This window comes from Pongo pygmaeus, chromosome 14 (assembly GCF_028885625.2).
Source record: "Pongo pygmaeus isolate AG05252 chromosome 14, NHGRI_mPonPyg2-v2.0_pri, whole genome shotgun sequence".
Lineage (NCBI taxonomy): Eukaryota > Metazoa > Chordata > Mammalia > Primates > Hominidae > Pongo > Pongo pygmaeus.
In genome coordinates this window covers 82,372,560-82,391,266 of record NC_072387.2, presented here as the reverse complement: position 1 = coordinate 82,391,266, position 18,707 = coordinate 82,372,560, and the positions used below count along the sequence as shown (strand labels likewise).

The window sequence follows — 18,707 nt, the reverse complement described above, 5'->3', positions numbered from 1 at the left end:
CAAGGCGGGAGGGTCATTTGAGCTCAAAAGTTCAAGACCATCCTAGGCAATATAGTGAGACCCCATCTCTCCAAAATAAAAATAAATAAATAAATTAGTTGGGCTGGTGGCATCTGCCTATAGTCCCAGCTACTCAGGAGGCTAAGGTTGGGAGGATCGCTTGAGTTTGGGAGGTCAACGCTTCAGTGAGCTATGATGATCGCACCACTGCACTCCAGCCTGGGTGAAAGAACAAGACCCTGTTTCAAAGTAAATAAATTAAAAAATAAAAATATGATAGAACGTCAACTAACAATAGAAGAAGAAATAGTAGAGTTAGAAAAATGGCTCACGCCTGTAATCCCAGCATTTTGGGAGGCCAAGGCAGGCGGATCACGAGGTCAGGAGATCGAGACCAGCCTGGCCAACATGGTGAAACCCTGTCTCTACTAAAAATACAAAAATTAGCTGGTCGTGGTGGCATGTGCCTGTAATCCCAGCTAATCAGGAGGCTGAGGCAGGAGAATTACTTGAACCAGGGAGTCGGAGGTTGCAGTGAGCCGAGATCGCGCCATTGCACTCCAGCCTGGCAACAGAGCAAGACCCCGTCTCAAAAAAAAAAAAAAAAAAAGTATAGAAAAAAGAAAAAGAAAAATCACCATTTTGCAACCATCGTAGTATTAATTAATTCAGGCAAGAATCAATGGATACTAAAATGACTGGATGAAATTCAGAAGAGGAACAGGCTACATTTACATAGTCTTAAGGCATTTCCCTCATAGATGAGGTATTAATTTCAATGGAAACCAATGATAACAATGGAAGAGCCTGGCCTACACTACCTTAAACAAATGATCAAAATCAACATCACCATCAATAGGACAAACTGGCTGGGTGCAGTAGCTCATGCCTGTAATCTTAATGCTTTGAGAGGCTGAGGCAGGAGGATTGCTTGAGCCTACGAGTTCAAGACCAGCCTGGGCAACATGCTGAGATCTCATCTCTACAAAAAACAAACCAAAAAAAAAAAAAAAAAATTGCCAGGCACGGTTGTGTGCACCTGTAGTTCGAGCTACTTGGGAGGCTAAGGCAGGAGGTTCACTTAAGCCCAGAAGTTCAAGGCTGCAGTGAGCTTAGATCACACCACTGCACTCTAGCCTAGGCAACAGAGTGAAATACTATCTCTCTAATGGAAGTTTTTTTTTTTTTTTAAAAAAAAGGACAAACTGAGTTTGTCATTGTCACATTATGAGTTTGCCACATTATGAGTTTCCCAGTGTGAACTGAGAAGGATGCAAAATCAATATCCTGATGTGAACTGAGAAATAATGAAGAATTTATGTACATAAATTTCTACTAAAAAATGTGTAACCTGAATCTAATCATGAAGAGAGAGAAGACAAACCCCAATTGAAGAACATTCTATAAACGAGTGGCCTCCACTCTTTGAAAAAATGTAGATGTCGTAAGAGAAAAAGAAAAGTTCAGGGACTGTTTTGTTTTGTTTGTTTGTTTGTTTGTTTTTGCGAGACACAGTCTCCCTCTGTCACCCAAGCTGGAGTGCAGTGGAGTGATCTCAGCTCACTGCAACCTCTGCCTCCTGGGTTCAAGTGATTCTCCTGCCTCAGCCTCCCAAGTAGTTGGGATTACAGGCATGCACCACCACACCTGGCTAATTTTTGTATTTTTAGTAAAGACAGAGTTTCGCCATGTTAGTCAGGCTGGTCTTGAACTCCTAACCTTAAGTGATCCACCTGCCCCCAAAGTGCTAGGATTACAGGCGTAAGCCACCGTGCCCGGCCAGGCACTGTTCCTTTTTAAAGAAATGGGTAATCCTGGGTTTGGTTTAGATGAAGGGCACAATAAATATTTTGGGGTTATTAGCAAAATTTGAGTATGAACTGTATATTAGACAATAAACCAATGCTACATGACTGAACTTGACAATATAACTAGTTGTGTAAGAGGGCTGGGCACGGTGCCTCATGCCTGTAATCTAGGCACTTTGGGAGTCTGAGGTGGGTGGATCACTTGAGGTCAGGAGTTCAAGACCAGCCTGGCCAACAGGTGAAACCCCGCCTCTACTAAAAATACAAAAATTAGCCGGGACTAGGGGTAGGTGCCTGTAATCCCAGCTACTCCAGAGGCTGAAACAGGAGAATTGCTTGAAGTTGGGAGGCGGAGCTTGCAGTGAGCCGAAATCATGCCACTATGCTCCAGCCTGGGCGACAGTGAGACTCTGTCTCAAAAACAAAACAAAACAAAACAAAACAAAAAACCACCAAACAAACAAAATAAAAATAACTAGTTATATAAGAGAATATCCTTTTTTTTAAAGGATACACACCCTGATTATTCAAAGGAGGTAAAGACCATGATGTGAGCAATTAACTGTAAATCAGGAGAAAAATTCTATGTATATATGAATGTCTGTGAGAGTGTATTATATGCATACTGAGAGATATAAACAGACATAGAAACAGATATACAGAGAGAGAGGCAGATGTGGCAAAATATTAATGATTGGCAAATCAGGATGAAAGTATACGGGAATTCTTAAAAAAAAAAAAAAAGTTTAGCCAGACATGGTAGTGTGTGCCCGTAATCCCAGCTACTCGGGAGGCTGAGGCAGGAGAATCGCTTGAACCTGGGAGGCAGAGGTTGCAGTGAGCCGAGATCGCGCCACTGCACTCCAGCGTGGGCGACAGAGCAAGACTCCATCTCAAAAAAAAAAAAAAAAGAATGTGAATTCTTTGTATTATTCTTGCAACTTTTTCTGTAGGTTTGAAATCATTCTGAAATAAAACTAAAAACAATAAAAGGAATAGCGTTTGAGGACTTTATTTTAATAGATGAAATTCTGCTGTCTAGGACTGGTCTTCGAGGATTTGTATTTTTAGAAGGTTGAAAGTTAACTTGAAGAAAACCCAGCACTAATCCACACAAGCAATTCCATCTCAGTTCAAACACATCCCTTTCCTCTGTCTTCATGGACTCGTCATTTCTCTGTCATGATGGCCTCGATGTCTTAGGTGCCACCACAGTTACCACAGTTGTCAAACTTCTTTTTATTCTGCTCCCGTGGTGCAGTTTCTGCCGTGTAGCACACTAAATGCTTTGAATGTATGTGAATGAAGACAACACACACACACACACACACACACACACACACACACACACACGAGGCTCCAGAGCTTTAAATGAAAATATCAGAAAGAACATTACTGCCTTTATGTCTTTAAAAAATGTTAGGATAGGCTGGGGGTGGTGGCTCATGCCTATAATCCCAGCACTTTGGGAGGCCAAGGCAGGTGGCTCACTTGAGGTCAGGAGTTCAAGACCAGCCTGGCCAACATGGTGAAACCCCATCTCCACTAAAAATACAAAAAAATTAGCTGGGAGTGGTAGTGGGCACTTGTAATCCCAGCTACTAAGGAGGCTGAGGCAGGGGAATCTCTTGAACCCGGGAGGCGGAGGTTGCAGTGAGCCAAAGTCATGCCATTGCACTCCAGCCTGGGCAACAAGAGTGATACTCTGTCACAAGAAAAAAAAAAGGCCGGGTGCGGTGGCTCACGCCTGTATTCCAGCACTTTGGGAGGCCAAGGCGGGCAGATCACGAGGTCAGGAGATCGAGACCATCCTGGCTAACACGGTGAAACTCTGTCTCTACTAAAAATACAAAAAATTAGCCAGGTGTGGTGGTGGGCGCCTGTAGTCCCAGCTACTTGGGAGGCTGAGGCAGGAGAATTGCTTGAACCTGGGAGGCGGAGCTTGCAGTGAGCTGAGATCGTGCCACTGCACTCCAGCCTGGGTGACAGAGCAAGACTCTGTCTCAAAAAAAAAAAAAAAGATAAACATAGTAGAGGCAGTGGTAATAATATGCACAATTCAAACAATAAAATATCAATTTTATTTTAATGTAGTTTTGATTAGGTTGTTTTTGCTTTTTTTTGAGATGAAGTCTCACTCTGTTGCCCAAGCTGGAGTGCAGTGGTGCGATCTCGGCTCACTGCAGCCTCCACCTCCCGGGTTCAAGTGATTCTCCTGCCTCAGCCTCCCAAGTAGCTGGGACTACAGGCATGTGCCACCATGCCTGGGTAATTTTTGTATTTTTAGTAGAGACGAGGTTTCACTATGTTGGCCAGGCTGGTCTTGAACTCCTGACGTTGTGATCCGCCCGCCTTGGCCTCCCAAAGTGCTGGAATTACAGGCATGAGCCACCGTGCCCGACCTGGGTTTAATTTTGAAAAGCCAAAAAACCTGCTGTCAAGGACCATGGGGTTTGATCTTAGTGGGGCCATCCCGACATCGTGCTCTGCAATGTGTTTGAGAAGGCAGATCTGAGGTAGCATGAAATAAAGACCCATGCCAGGCACCAGTTGGACTTTTAAAGATATATCTTTCAAATGTGAAAAATACTAGATTCTTCTTTTTATGCCACCAGAACGTTTTGAGGAAATGGGATCCTTTTTTTTTTTTTTTTTTTTTTTTGAGATGGAGTCTTGCTCTGTCGCCCAGGCTGGAGTGCAGTGGCGCAATCTTGACTCACTGCAAGCTCCACCTCCTGGGTTCACGCCATTCTCCCGCCTCAGCCTCCCAAGTAGCTGGGACTACAGGCGTCTGCCACCACGCCTGGCTAATTTTTTTTTTTTTTTTGTATTTTTAGTAAAGATGGGGTTTCACCATGTTCGACAGGATGGTCTCGAACTCCTGACCTTGTGATCCGCCCACCTCGGCCTCCCAAAGTGCTGGGATTACAACCGTGAGCCACCGCGCCCGGCAGAAATGAGATCCTTAACATTGTTCACAACATTATTGTTGAGGTTTGGAATCCCAGACATAATGAGCAGGGTGGCCTAATGGCACAGGGCAACAGAAGACAGCGCACACACAAAGGATGATTGAAGAGATGCCGATGCAAATTGCCCACAGCATGTATGTATGAGGGAGAAAGGAGTCATTGAAGATTTTCCTATGATAAAGTATTTTTAAAACAACCAACAGATACTTACTGGACTCCTATGAGTAAAAACACTGAGAGTCCAGACAAAAGCGAAGCTGCTTCAGTTGAATAGAATCCCATCTAGTTTAAGTTACAATATATACACATGCAAAATACAAAACTTTATCATGTCCCAAATGCATGGTGAACCAGGAAGAGAGAGATCACTGTGGACTTTGATACTTGGATTAACCCTTAAAGAAAGCACAAGTCTCTGCAAACTGCAAAACGGTAGATAGGAGGAAAGCAGAGGGAATTCCGGGCAAGAACTAGCTTGGTGCTTAGGGTTCAACACAGATTACATAAATTGATGAGAACAATTAGCCCATAAATGGATCAAATCAGATTTCCCCATGATGTGTAAATAATTTATGTAATAAAGTCCAGGAGAATTTCTAACATAATGGAAAGTCTTGTCAATCAGTGTGATCATAAAGTTAAAAGACATAGCCAAGTGCAGTGGCTCATGCCTGTAGTCCTGGCTACTGGGAAGCTAAGGCAGGAGGATTGCTTGAGCCTATCAGGTTGAGACTACAGTGAGCTGTGATCTCACCACTCTCTCCAGCCTGGGTGACAGAGTGAAACTCTATCCCCTGCCAAAAAAAAAGTTAAAAGATAAGTGACCCCTCTACCCTCAAGTTCCCAAAATAGTAAGTGACTAGGAGAAATTATTTGCAGCAAAAGATTAATATTCACAATCACAAAAGACATTCTTTAAAAAGCTATTTAAAGAAAAAGATAATCTGGCCGGGCATGGTGGCTCACGCATGTAATCCCAGCACTTTGGGAGGCTGAGGCAGGTGGATCACCTGAGGTCAGGAGTTCGAGACCAGCCTGACCAACATGGAGAAACCCTGCCTCTACTAAAAATGCAAAAATTAGCCGGGCACAGTGGCTCACGCCTGTAATCCCAGCACTTTGGGAGGCTGAGGCGGGCAGATCACAAGGTCAAGAGATTGAGACCATCCTGGCCAACATGGTGAAACACTGTCTCCACTAAAAATACAAAAAAATTAGCTGGGTGTGGTGGCACATGCCTGTAATCTCAGCTGCTAGGGAGGCTGAGGCAGGAGAATCACCTAAACCCAGGAGGTGGAGGTTGCAGTGAGCTGAGATCGCGCCACTGCACTCCAGCCTGGTGACAGAACAAGACTCCATCTCAGGAAAAAAAAAAAATTAGCTGAGTGTGGTGGTGGGTGCCTGTAATCCCAGCTACTTGGGAGGCGGAGGCAGGAGAATTGCTTGAACCCAGGAGGCGGAGGTTGTGGTCAGCCAAGACCGTGCCATTGCACTCCAGCCTGGGCAACAAGAGCAAAATTCCATCTCAAAAAAAAAAAAAAAAAGATAATCCAACAAACAAAAAATTAGGCAATAGGAGTAAATAGGCAATTCACAAAAAAGAAATACAGTGGCCAATAAACATACGAAAAGATTTCCAACCCCCTGAGTATCAGGAAAATGTAAATTAAAACAGTAATGGAATAGCATTTTGTTCAACTGATGTACAAAAATGAGAAAGATTCCAGGAGGATGTAGAGGAAACTGAAAGTCTCATAATGTCAGTAAAAATATAACTTCTTGTGGACTTTGTAAAATATATATCTGTACAGAGGGCAATTTCATGGATCTATTAAATATAAAATTTCGACTGGGTGTGGTGACTCACACCTGTAATCCTAGCACTTTGGGAGGCTGAGGTGGGTGAATTGCTTGAGCTCAGGAGTTTGAGACCAGCCTGAGCAACATGGGCAAAACCCCATCTTTACAAAAATAAAAAATATATACATATACACACACACACACACACATAAAAGTGTCATACACTGTGACATTCCATTTTTAAGAATTTGTTCCTCAAAATTATTCAAATGTGCACAAAGATAGGCATAGCAGAATGTTTATTGAAGCACTGTTTGTAATAATGAAAAATCAGCAGCCATCTAAATATCCAACAGTAAGTATGTAATGATCAAGTAAATGATTAAGTAAACTCTAGTACATCCACACCATGTACTACTATTCAGCAATTTTTTTTTTGTTGGAGATGGAGTCTGGCTCTGTCACCAGGCTGGAGTGTAGTGGCATGGTCTCGGCTCACTGCAACCTCCGCCTCCCAGGTTCAAGCGATTCTCCTGCCTCTGCCTCCTGAGTAGCTGGGATTACGGGCACGCGCCACCATGCCCAGCTAATTTTTGTATTTTTAGTAGAGATGGGGTTTCACCATGTTGGCCCGGTTGGTCTTGAACTCCTGGCCTCGTGATCCGCCCGCCTCAGCCTCCCAAAGTGCCAGGATTACAGGAGTGAGCCACTGCACCTGGCCTATTCAGCAATTTTAACAGAATAAAGTGGCTATATCTGTACTGACACAGAAGATCTCTAGGCTGGGCACTGTGGCTCACGTCTGTAATCCTGGCACTTTGGGAGGCCCAGGCGGGTGGATCATGAGGTCAGGAGTTCAAGACCAGCCTGGCTAAAATGGTGAAACCCTGTCTCTACTAGAAATACAAAAATTAGCTGGGTGTGGTGGCGTGTGCCTGTAGTCCCAGCTACTTGGGAGGCTCCCTCCCTGTTGTGGGGCTTATCTAGCAGACAGGGAGGGCGGTTGCTACCTAGTCCTAAGAGAATCCTTCAGATATCAGTATTCTTATTCTTAAGCACTGGCAATTCCATGCACAAAGTAGCTTCACTTCACAAATTCCTACTAGGGAGATAAGCTGGCATTCATAGAATTTATTGGTCTGAAAAGAACCAAAGGATTCTTGTATTCTAATGCACGCTTTCAATTTTTGAAGAAATGGAAACCCATTACTCAATAAAATTTACCAAGGGCCTGCTAAGGGACATGAACTGTGCCAATGAGCGCTATGGGACCAAAAGTGTTAAAAGGTTAAGCATAAGAGCCAGGCACGTGGCCCACACCTGTAGTTCCAGCTACTCAGGAGGCTGGGCAGGAGTATTGCATGAGCCCAGGAGCATGTGGCTACAGTGGACAATAATTTCTCCTGTGAATAGCCACTGCATTCCAGTCTGGCAATGTAGTGATATCCGGTCTCTTAAAAAAAAAAAAAAGGTCAAAGGTTAGGCATACTATGAAAATTCTAGAAAAAAACAACCAAACAAACAGATACTATGAACATCCAGAAGACACAGTTTCTGAGAAGGGCACTGAAGAATTTGAACCCATATTTTTTGACTCACTCCTGTAACCTTCCACTCCATGACCCTCAGGCTTCCATGACAGAAACATAGAAAATAAGACCGGATGCAATGACTCATGCCTGTAATCCCAGCACTTTGGGAGGCCAACGCAAGCAGATTATGAGGTCAGGAGTTCGAGACCAGCCTGGCCAACATGGCAAAACCCTGTCTCGACTAAAAGTACAAAAATTAGCTGGGCGTGGTGGCAGGTCCCTGTAATCCCAGCTACTTGGGAGGCTGAGGCAGGAGAATAGCTTGAACCTGGGAGGCGGAGGTTGCAGTGAACTGAGATCGTGCCATTGCACTCCAGCCTGGGTGACAAGAGCAAGACTCCATCTAAAAAAAACTTTTTACATTAGCCAGATGGTGTTCGTAATAATGAAAAATCCATGTAGTCACAGCTACTTATGAGGCTGAGGCGGGAGGAACTCTTGAACCGAGGAGGTTGAGGCTGCAGTAAACTATGATCTCACCACTGCACTTGGGCTGGGTGAGAAAGCAAGATCCTGTCTATAAAAAATAAATCAATAAATGGGCCAGACATAGTGACTCACACCTGTAATCCCAGCAGTTTCGGTGGCTGAGGATTGCTTGAGGCCACGAGTTTGAGACCAGCCAGGCCAACATAGCAACACCTTGTCTCTATTTTAAAAAATGAATAATAAGGCCGGGCGTGTGGCTCACGCCTGTAATCCCAGCACTTTGGGAGGCCGAGGCAGGCGGATCACGAGGTCAGAAGATCGAGACCATCCTGGCTAACATGGTGAAACCCCGTCTCTACTGAAAATACAAAAAATTAGCCAGGCGTGGTGGCAGGCACCTGTAGTCCCAGCTACTCGGGAGGCTGAGGCAGGAGAATGGCGTGAACCCGGGAGGTGGAGCTTGCAGTGAGCTGAGATTGCACCACTGCACTCCAGTCTGGGCGACAGAGCGAGACTCCGTCTCAAAAAAAAAAAAAAAGAGAATAAGAAATTTAAAAACAATAATACAAATAAAATAAAGATACAAAGAGAAAGAGAGGCCTTGTGTTTACCTGTTTAAAAAATGTTAGAACCTCACAATAACTGAGTTTAGTCTCTTAATCTACTCCACATATGCTGCAAGATACAAAGCTGCTGGCAGCAGCGCCTGAAAAGGAACCAGCAGAATGATCAATGTGATGCTTGCTATGTAGCATTTTACAAAGTCAACTTACGGAAGAAAGTCCAATCCTTTCAATTTTCCTGCCCAATTATTTTTGGTTGATATGTCTCTGGAAAATCTCTATCCCTCTTACCATGAATATTTGATTAAGTCTATTCATTTTTTTCCTCCATAAAGCATCCTATTTTACACTTCACCTTGTTTGTTTGGTGAGGTGGTTGAATGCGTTTGTTTGTATGATTCTGGTAGTATGTCATCATTGGAGTTATAATATGTTAATTTTTCAGAAATTTAGAAAAACTAAGAGAGGATACTTAATACCAGTGCCACCTCAATTCAGTGATATCAGTATACAAACACACTGGCCATTGTGACATGTAGCAACAAAGTCCAGTATGTTTAATGTTTAAGAAGCCAAGTTGGCTGGATGTGGTGGCTCACACCTGTAATCCCAGCACTTTGGGAGGCTGAGGCAGGTAGATCACAAGGTCATGAGTTCGAGACCAGCCTGGCCAATATGGTAAAACCCTGTCTCTACTAAAAATACAAAAATTAGCCGGACGTGGTGGTGGGCTCCTGTGGTCCCAGCTACTCAGGAGGCTGAGGCAGGAGAAGCACTTGAACCTGGGAGGCGGGGCTTGCAGTGAGCCCAGATCATGCCACTGCACTCCAGCTTGGGTGACAGAGCAAGACTCCATCAAAAAACAAACAAAAAAGAAGCCAAGTCACATTTTTTTAAAGATGGGGTCTTTCTTTGGTACCTAAGCTGGCGCGCAGTGGCGCAATCATAGCTCACTGCAGCCTGGAACTCCTGGGCTCAAGCAATCCTCTTGCCTCAGCCTCCTGAGTGTAGCAAGGACTACAGGCACATACCACCACGTCTGGCTAATTTTTAAAATTTTTTGTAGAGACAAGGTCTCTCTTTGTTGCCCAGGCTGGCAAGTCACTTCATAGGAACTCATGTTTTGCAAAGATACAGGCAATAACACATTTTTTATGATAGCTTGGTAAATCTCTTAAAAGGGAGAGGTTTATGGCAGAAATGATAACGCTCTAACTACATGTGTGTGGTTAACTCTGTTTCAGCCATTCAAGTTAACTTCTACCTATATTTATGGGCTTGATTGCATAATGTATGAAGTTTGCAGGAAGTACCTGGAAGATAAGGTTACACAGACAGGTTATTTAAGTTTGAAAATAAACGACAGCTCATGCTGGGAAACTAGTTTATAGACAATTTTGTAACACAAGTGAATATGTCATTCATTTTCTTTTAATATTTTTCTTATCGCATGGTTAACATTAGGAGATTAATCATTGTTTGAACGTGCAGCATAGTAAGTTAACAGAAAAATTTAGCATCAGGGATTGATTAGCTGAAAAGTCAGTGAGTTACATTATAGAAGTAAAGATAAAGACTTGATGATATTTAAACCATCCAAACAAATGGATGATTTGCATATATGATGATGTCCCACTAGACAATGGTTTTCTTCATGAGCTCCTTTCAGCAGTAAGACTCAGGTCTACTGACAAATATTGCTGGATCAACATATCATTTGCCGCAAGAAATGACCTTTTATGGTTAATGTGTAACTGATTACTGTTCTTCCTCTATAGTAGCCTACATTTTACAGCAGAGAAATACACTATGTACACTTAGTGCCCTACAACACTAAAACATGTCAAATGGTGGTGGTATACCTTCATATATTATGATATTTGGCATTGTGCAATGGTTATGACACATTTGCAGTGCGTTCACCCTGTGTTTCAGCTCTTGTTATATGCAATAAAACTTTTGCCATAATATTTAGATACTTAGAAAAATCAAGACTATTTTTCTTACAGATTAAGAAAAGAAGAACTAAAATCTCTCCTGGAGGCAATAGAGGTTTGAAAGATAATGTATGTAGAGGAGAAACTACTCCATTCTAATGAAAGCAAATTACCCTACAATCTTTGGTGTGGAAAATTAAAACTAATGACATGTTCACGTTGTAATGCAAAATTGCCTGTAACCTATTTTCCTAGCGTGAGATGCAGCTTTTTTTCAAACGTAAATAATGTGTCCATTTAATAATTTACTCTTCTCCATTACTGCAAAGACAAAAAAAAAAAAAAAAAAAGCATTTGCAATCGCCACCTTTCTATTCCATTAATTGTCAAGAACAATCCAAGAGAGGTCTGTTATTTTCCCTGTGATAATTTTAACAGATCAAATGATTTTTTTAAAACAAGTATTACTATATCTGAGGGCTCTATCTTTTAAATGAATGTAAGTAAAATGTGCCACTTTATTAAGTTGGAAATGACGTGTTATCTGTTATTTCTTGACCTTGCAGAGGTTTACAGTGACAAGTGAATTAACCAGGTGAGGGAGAGGGTTTGCTAGTGACTCAGTCACACTCTATTGTGTGGGATGGCACCTAGCAAAGCATTTAGATTAGGCTGGGGAGGGAACAAAGCTAGGTACACTCTCTCCAGCTTCAGGTAAACAGGATTATTGTTTTCCATCCCTGCTGTTTGGAATGAATGCAATGCTGCAAAGCTAATTGCTGCCATAATTAGGAAAAAAAAGCAAGAAGAAGAAGAAATGACTTGGAATGTGTTAATTCAGTATGCTTTAAACCTCAGAGATATCATTTTTCCTCATACACAGGCGAGGCTGGCTCTATTTATAGCTTTTTAAATGATAAGTTTAAATGTTAACATAATATTGAAAAAAATCCTTGGAAGGTAGCAGTTGGTAAGTACTTGGTGTATACAATGCTGAATGGTGGTCATTATTAGCACTGTAACCAGGTGAGTAGAAAAATCCCATTCTGGGACTTAATACCATGTACAGTAACAAATGCAATCAATTGAAATGTTCCTCTTAGAACAGGCCTTGCTGTGTGCCCAGGCTTTGCCACATACTATTTCATAAAGTATGCAACTTTCAAACCACCTCCAGGTAAGATTTCACTCTGCTGTTGAGAAATTCTTCCTCATGTCTAACTAAATCACCCTATCTGCAGTTTAGCAATTCTGTTTCCTCACATCTTCAGCAACATCTAACATTCTGTATTAACATATGTCTTCAGCCGGGTACGGTGGCTCACGCCTGTAATCCCAGCACTTTGGGGGGCTGAGGCAGGTGGATCACAAGATCAAGAGATCGAGACCATCCTGGCCAACATGGTGAAACCCCGTCTTTACTAAAAATACAAAAATTAGCTGGGCGTGGTGGCATGTGCCTGTTGTCCCAACTACTCAGGAGGCTGAGGCAGGAGAATCACTTGAACCCGGGAGGCGGAGGTTGCAGTGAGCCAAGATCGCGCCACTGTACTCCAGTCTGGTGACAGAGCAAGACTTCTTCTCAAAACAGAACAAAACAAAAAAACAAAAAACAAACAAAAACAAACAAAAAACATATATATATGTAAGAAGAGAGATATATATCTCTCTTCTTAACAACAAAAAACTCAGCCTAATACCACAAAATGAACATAGCAGAACTGAAAAAAAATTTCTCTCTCCATATGGTACTCATGTACTCTAATTGGACTGTTGGTTGCAAATTTAAAAATAAAATTTGGGAATCAGTGATTGTTTGAGTTGTGGATTCCCATGTGCTGTTTCTAAATGTAAAATCTTCGTAAAACAGCCTCCTGAGCTGCCAGCATAATTATGGTGAACAGGTTAGTAAGGACATCTCAGTTAAGGCTCTGCATGTTGTTCTGTGCTTTATATAGAAAATTAAGCATTTTTGAGATTTAAATCTTATTCTTTAATAAGATAACTTTTTTGACCTACATGAACATTAATGAAAGCACTAATAATTATAGCTTTTTGCTGCTTGGCCTAAAACAATCTTTCTACTATAATTAGATTTGAAGGAGAACTAGGAAAGACTTTCCATAAAATGCTGTCACAAATTCCCTCCAAAACTGCTTGCCTGTAATTAAGGTGCATTTACAGATCTGATATTCCTTAAAAGAAACATTAACATCACAAAGACCAATCATTCATGGTCAACAAAGGGGATTCAGATTCTCTGATCAAAGCAGTAATCCCTTTTACAATTGTTACTTTTGAAGTATCTTCAAACAGAACAAACACACATTGACTAGGTAAACAGGTATAGCTGTGGGCTAATTTGCTGTTTCCAGGATCAGATTGTTTTCCCACAAGACTCAAACATAGTAAGGTATAGCCTGTTTTCCATTCCAAACCCTAAACTGCTGATGCTAAGGAGTAACGTTAAAAGGGAATAGTCCCAAATGTGGTTTTCACTATTAAAACTGTTGTAAAGGTCATCATATATATCATATATTTATTTCTTTATTTTTATTTATTTATTTTTTTGAGACGGAGTTTTGCTCTTGTTGCCCAGGCTGGAGTGCAATGGCATGATCTTCACTCACTGTAAACTCTGCCTCCCAGGTTCAAGTGATTCTCCTGCCTCAGCCTCCCAAGTAGGTGGGATTACAGGCATGTGCCACCATGCCTGGCTAATTTTGTATTTTTACTAGAGATGGGGTTTCACTATGTTGGTCGGGCTGTCTCAAACTCCTGACCTCAGGTGAGATCCACCCACCTTGGCCTCCCAAAGTGCTGGGATTACAGGCGTGAGCCACCGTGCCCGGCTGGTCGTCTTACATTTTTAATATAACCTTTCCTTTTTCTCAAAATTGCTTGTTTTAAAAAATGTCAGCAAGCTTTTAAAATGATCAACGGCAGAAAAATAGACATTACAGGTGGTTAAGTGAAAGAGTACTGAATTTGGATTGCGAAAATTTGAATGTGAGTTTCACCTTTCTCCAGCTGTAAGGCATTGAGTACATTCCTTAACAACTCGAGACCTTTCCCTGCAAATGTAAAATCGGGATAATGGCACATCCCTAACTAGGCTGTTTGTGAAGGTCACATAATGGACACACCAGGACAGGAGTAGGCCTATTTTAAAAATTAAAGCATTATCCGAATAGGCAGTTTGGAGATTTAAATAAGAATATATGGGGTTTTTTTGTTTTTGTTTTTGTTTTATTGTTGTTGGTTGGTTTTTTATTGATGTTGGTTGGTTGGTTGTTGTTGCTGTTTTTGAGACAGGGTCTTACTCCATCCCCCAGGCTGGAGCGCAGGGGTCTGGTGTGATCATGGCTCACTGCAGCCTCGACCTCCTGGGCTCAAGTGATTCTCCTGCCTCAGCCTCCTGAGTAGCTGGGACTATAGGCATGTGCCACCACGGTCAGCTAATTTTTTTGTTTTTGGGTTTGTGTGGTTTTTTTTCTTGTTTACCAGTTTATTATAAAGGATATTATAAAGGTATACATGAATGGGCAGCTGAAGAGGTACATACGGTGAGGTCCAGAAGGGTCCCGAGCATAGGAGCTTCTGTTCCCATGGAGTTAGGGTGCACCACTCTTCTGGCATGTGGATGTGTCACCAACCTAGATGCTCACCAAACCCCTTGGCTGCTGCCCAGTGCAATGCTATAGCCTCATAATGGTCCTTAGCATGAGGATTAGCCCTGCCTTCTAGTAACATGACAGCAATCTCATGCCTATTTTTGGAAGCTGCATAATGTAGGGGAGTACAGCCATTTTGATGGACAGCATTCACTTGAGCACCTTTTCCCAGAAGGGCTTTTACAATCTCATCCCGGCCAGCAGAAGCCGCAATATGAGAGGAGACCAACCTGCATCGTCTTTATCATTCACTGGCACTCCAAGTTGCAACAAAAATTCATCAATTCCCGTATGTCCAGCTGAGCATGCCTAGTGCAATGCCATTCTGCTGTCCTGGTCGGTTCTAGTAGCTAGGAATTTATCGGCCAGAATTACCCTCCTTGAACTCTTCCAGCTTCCTGCTGTAGGCCAGGTTGCAGACCATTAGGTTAGACACACACCCCTCCATTTTGCTTTCCCAGGAACTCGTGTGTGTGTGTATTTTGAGACAGGTTCTCACTCTGTCACCCAGGCTGGAGTGCAATGGCACCATCATGGCTCATCACAGCCTTGACCTCCCGGACTCAGGTGATCCTTCCACCTCAGCCTCCGGAGTAGCTGGAACTACAGGTGTGTGCCACCATGCCTGGCTGATTTTTTAATTTTTGGTAGAGATGAGGTTTTGCCATGTTGCCTAGGATGGTCTCGAACTCCTGGGCTCGAGCGATCCGCCCACCTCAGTCTCCCAAAGTGCTGGGATTACAGGCATGAGCCACTGAGCCCAGCTAAGAATACACATTTTTAAATCTCATTGTTTCTCTGGATAAACATTCTTGAAGTCCTAATGAGTAAAAAGAAAAAAAAAAAAAAACTTTACCACCTTGTAACAGCTTATGTTAAACGTGCTTCAGGAAACTCAAGCTCTGTGACTCAAGAATATTAAACAAGTTTCTTTTCTAAAGCGCTTTGCAGAGCCCTTTAAATCTCCAAAAGAATCACAGTAGTATGAAACGTATGTCAAACATTTGACAGTACAGCTGTTTTATCCTGAGGCTATTGGCGGAACTAGTGTTCCTTCAAAAACACTTTTGGAATTGCTGTCTTTTAGTTGAGTACGGAGCACTTATTTTTTTTTTTTTTAATTCTAAAAAAGCAAGTCAATTTTTTTAGGCTGTACCATTTGGTATAAGATTACAGTTAATGGCCGTAGAGTGTCCTAAAGTCAATCGCAGCATAAGGAGTTTGTAAAAATCTGCCACTGTGAGTCTATATATCTAGCAGCTCCACCACTTATAATGAGTGACTTTAGGTAAGGTTTTAAATGTATCTAAGCCTCAGTATTCCCATCTGTAAAACAGGGAGAATATTTACTGCATAGATTGTGGCAAAAATCAAATAAAGGTAGTTGGCACAGTGAGCTTAATAAGTGGTAGATCAAATTTTCTCATTGTTTTAAAGGAAACGTCTAGGTTAAAAGAGTGACCTTCCCTAGGTCACATAGCAACTCAGTGACATTGTTAGAAAGAGACCAGGATTTTGGAAGCTTCTCACTATTGCTTGAATCCACCTCTATTAAGATACTAGAATAGATTATTAAACTAGTGATTTGTAAGAAGAAAAGTAATAACCACTTGAGACCAATGTTATTTCAATACAAATGAGTTGGGCTAAACTAAGACAAGCACTTAAAAAGAAACAGTGCTCTTAAATTGGCAGCCTGGGGGGATGCCAGAGGCATGAGAAAAAAATCTTTGGTTATTCTTTTTCTCCTCCCACCCCCTCCAGGGATGGGGGAGGAATGGAGATTGCAAAGGGAAGGGGGTTTCATCTTTAGTTATTCTGTGGAGTAAGATGGTGAAAGGTGAATTAGCTCACAAGCCTGTACAATTTATTTCTTTTTCTTTTTTGTTGTTATTTATTTATTTTTTTTTTTTTATGGTGGCGTGGTGGGCAAGAGGGCTCCGAGAATCACTTTTTAAAATCTAGCTGGATGTTCCTAACAATTTATTTATAGGTATTTGAAATAACTGACCCAGAGAGTGATTGATTTCAACTTATAAAGAAATATTTCACATTTGTCACAAGGCTTCCTATTGGGTTCTCTCTTGAGAATTTTTTTTTTTTTTTTTTTTTTTTGAGATGGAGTTTCACTCTTTTTGCCCAGGCTGGAGTGCAGTGGCGCGATCTGGGCTCACTGCAGCCTCTATGTTCCCTCTCAGCTTCCCAAGTAGCTGGGACTACAGGTGCATGCCACCACACATGGCTATAGAATCCCATTTTTGGAGATACATGGGGCAAACTAGAACACATCTTTGTAAGGGTGGCCAAGTAGTGAGGAGTTGAGAAGCCAAAGCACACAAAAAGCAAATGATTTTGTGCCATGCATTGGATAAATTCCTATTTATTTATTTTTGAGACGGAGTTTCACTCTTGTTGCTCAGGCTGGAGAGTGCAGTGGCGCGATCTCGGCTCACCGCAACCTCTGCCTCCCGGGTTCAAGTGCTTCTCCTGCCTTAGCCTCCTGAGTAGCTGGGATTACAGGCATGGGCCACCACGCCTGGCTAATTTTGTATTTTTCGTAGAGACGGGGGTTTCTCCATGTTGGTCAGGCCAGTCTCGAAGTCCTGACCTCAGGTGATCTGCCCGCCTAGGCCTCTCACAGTGCTGGGATTACAGGTGTGAGCCAGCACGCGCCTGGCCTTGTGTTTTCTTAATTTTTATTTATTAATTTATTTTGAGACAGTCTTCTCTGTCGCCCAGGCTGGAGTGCAATGGCGAGATCTCGGCTCACTGCAACCTCCACCTCCCGGCTCAAGTGACTCTCCTGCCTCAGCCTCCTGAGTAGCTGGGACTACAGGCTTGTACCACCATGCCCGGCTAATTTTTTGTATTTTTCAGTAGAGACAGGTTTAGCCAGGATGGTCTTGATCTCCTGACCTCGTGATCCACCTGGCTCGGCCTCCCAAAGTACTGGGATTACAGGTGTGAGCCACCAAGCCCGGCTGGATAACTTCTTTCATATGTCACTGCCTTTAATGCTCTCTATAACCTATTAGGCAGGTACAATTATTACAATTTTCCTCCCCTCTCCCCAAGACAGAATGGGTTCTGGCACCCTGCCTGGAGTGCAGTGACCTGATCACAGCTCACTACAGCCTCCAACTCCTAGGCTCAAGCCATCCTCTGACCTCAGCCTTCCGTGTAGCTGGGATTATAGGAGTACACCACCACACCTGGCTAATTTCAATTTTTTAATAGAGATAGGGTCTTACTATGTTGCTCAGGCTGGTCTTCAAATCCTGGGCTCAAGGGATCCTCCTGTCTCAGCCCTGCAAGGTGTTGGAATTACAGTCATGACCCGCAAAGTCCAGCCTAATTCTTTGAATTTTAAAGATGAGTAACTATGGCTTAGAGAGGTTAAGTGGTCACACATGTAGTAAGAAGTGGTGCTGGAATACAAAATTGGAAATATGAAGACACAGAAAAGGGATTACTTTTAATCACCATAGCTTCCAGAGACACATTAATGCCAATGGATATAGGATCAAAGAAATACTTAGCTGATGAATAGTCCATGAAATAACTGACATGTACTCCAAAAATGTCAGTGTTATAAAAGACAGATTGAAGAACTATTCTAGATTAAAGAAGGTAAAAGAGACATGACCGCTGAATGCAATGAGTAATCTGAGATTGACTTCTCAACAGAGGGCATATTAGGGCAACTGGGGAAATCTCAATAACACCTTTAGATTAGATAATAGTATTGTATCAATGTTAATTTCCTGATTTTGATCATTGTACTATGCTTATGTAAAAGAATGTTCTTATTCTTAGGAAATGCTCACGAAACATTATCAGTAAAGCAAAATCATATCTGCAAAGTACTCTTAAAAGGCTCAGGGGAATAAACAAAAGGGACAAGGAAAAGAATAAAGTGATAAAATGCAAAC

The 18,707-nt window shown here is 42.2% G+C and overlaps 1 protein-coding gene and 1 pseudogene across 1 annotated transcript in view; both read right to left on the bottom strand.

The window, feature by feature from the left end:
* Positions 1-18,707, bottom strand: part of KLF5 (KLF transcription factor 5) — a 62,257-nt gene that overhangs the window by 27,268 nt on the left and 16,282 nt on the right. The gene's annotated exons all lie outside the window — the stretch shown is intronic.
* LOC134738069 (26S proteasome non-ATPase regulatory subunit 10-like) lies at positions 14,028-15,593 on the bottom strand (annotated as a pseudogene).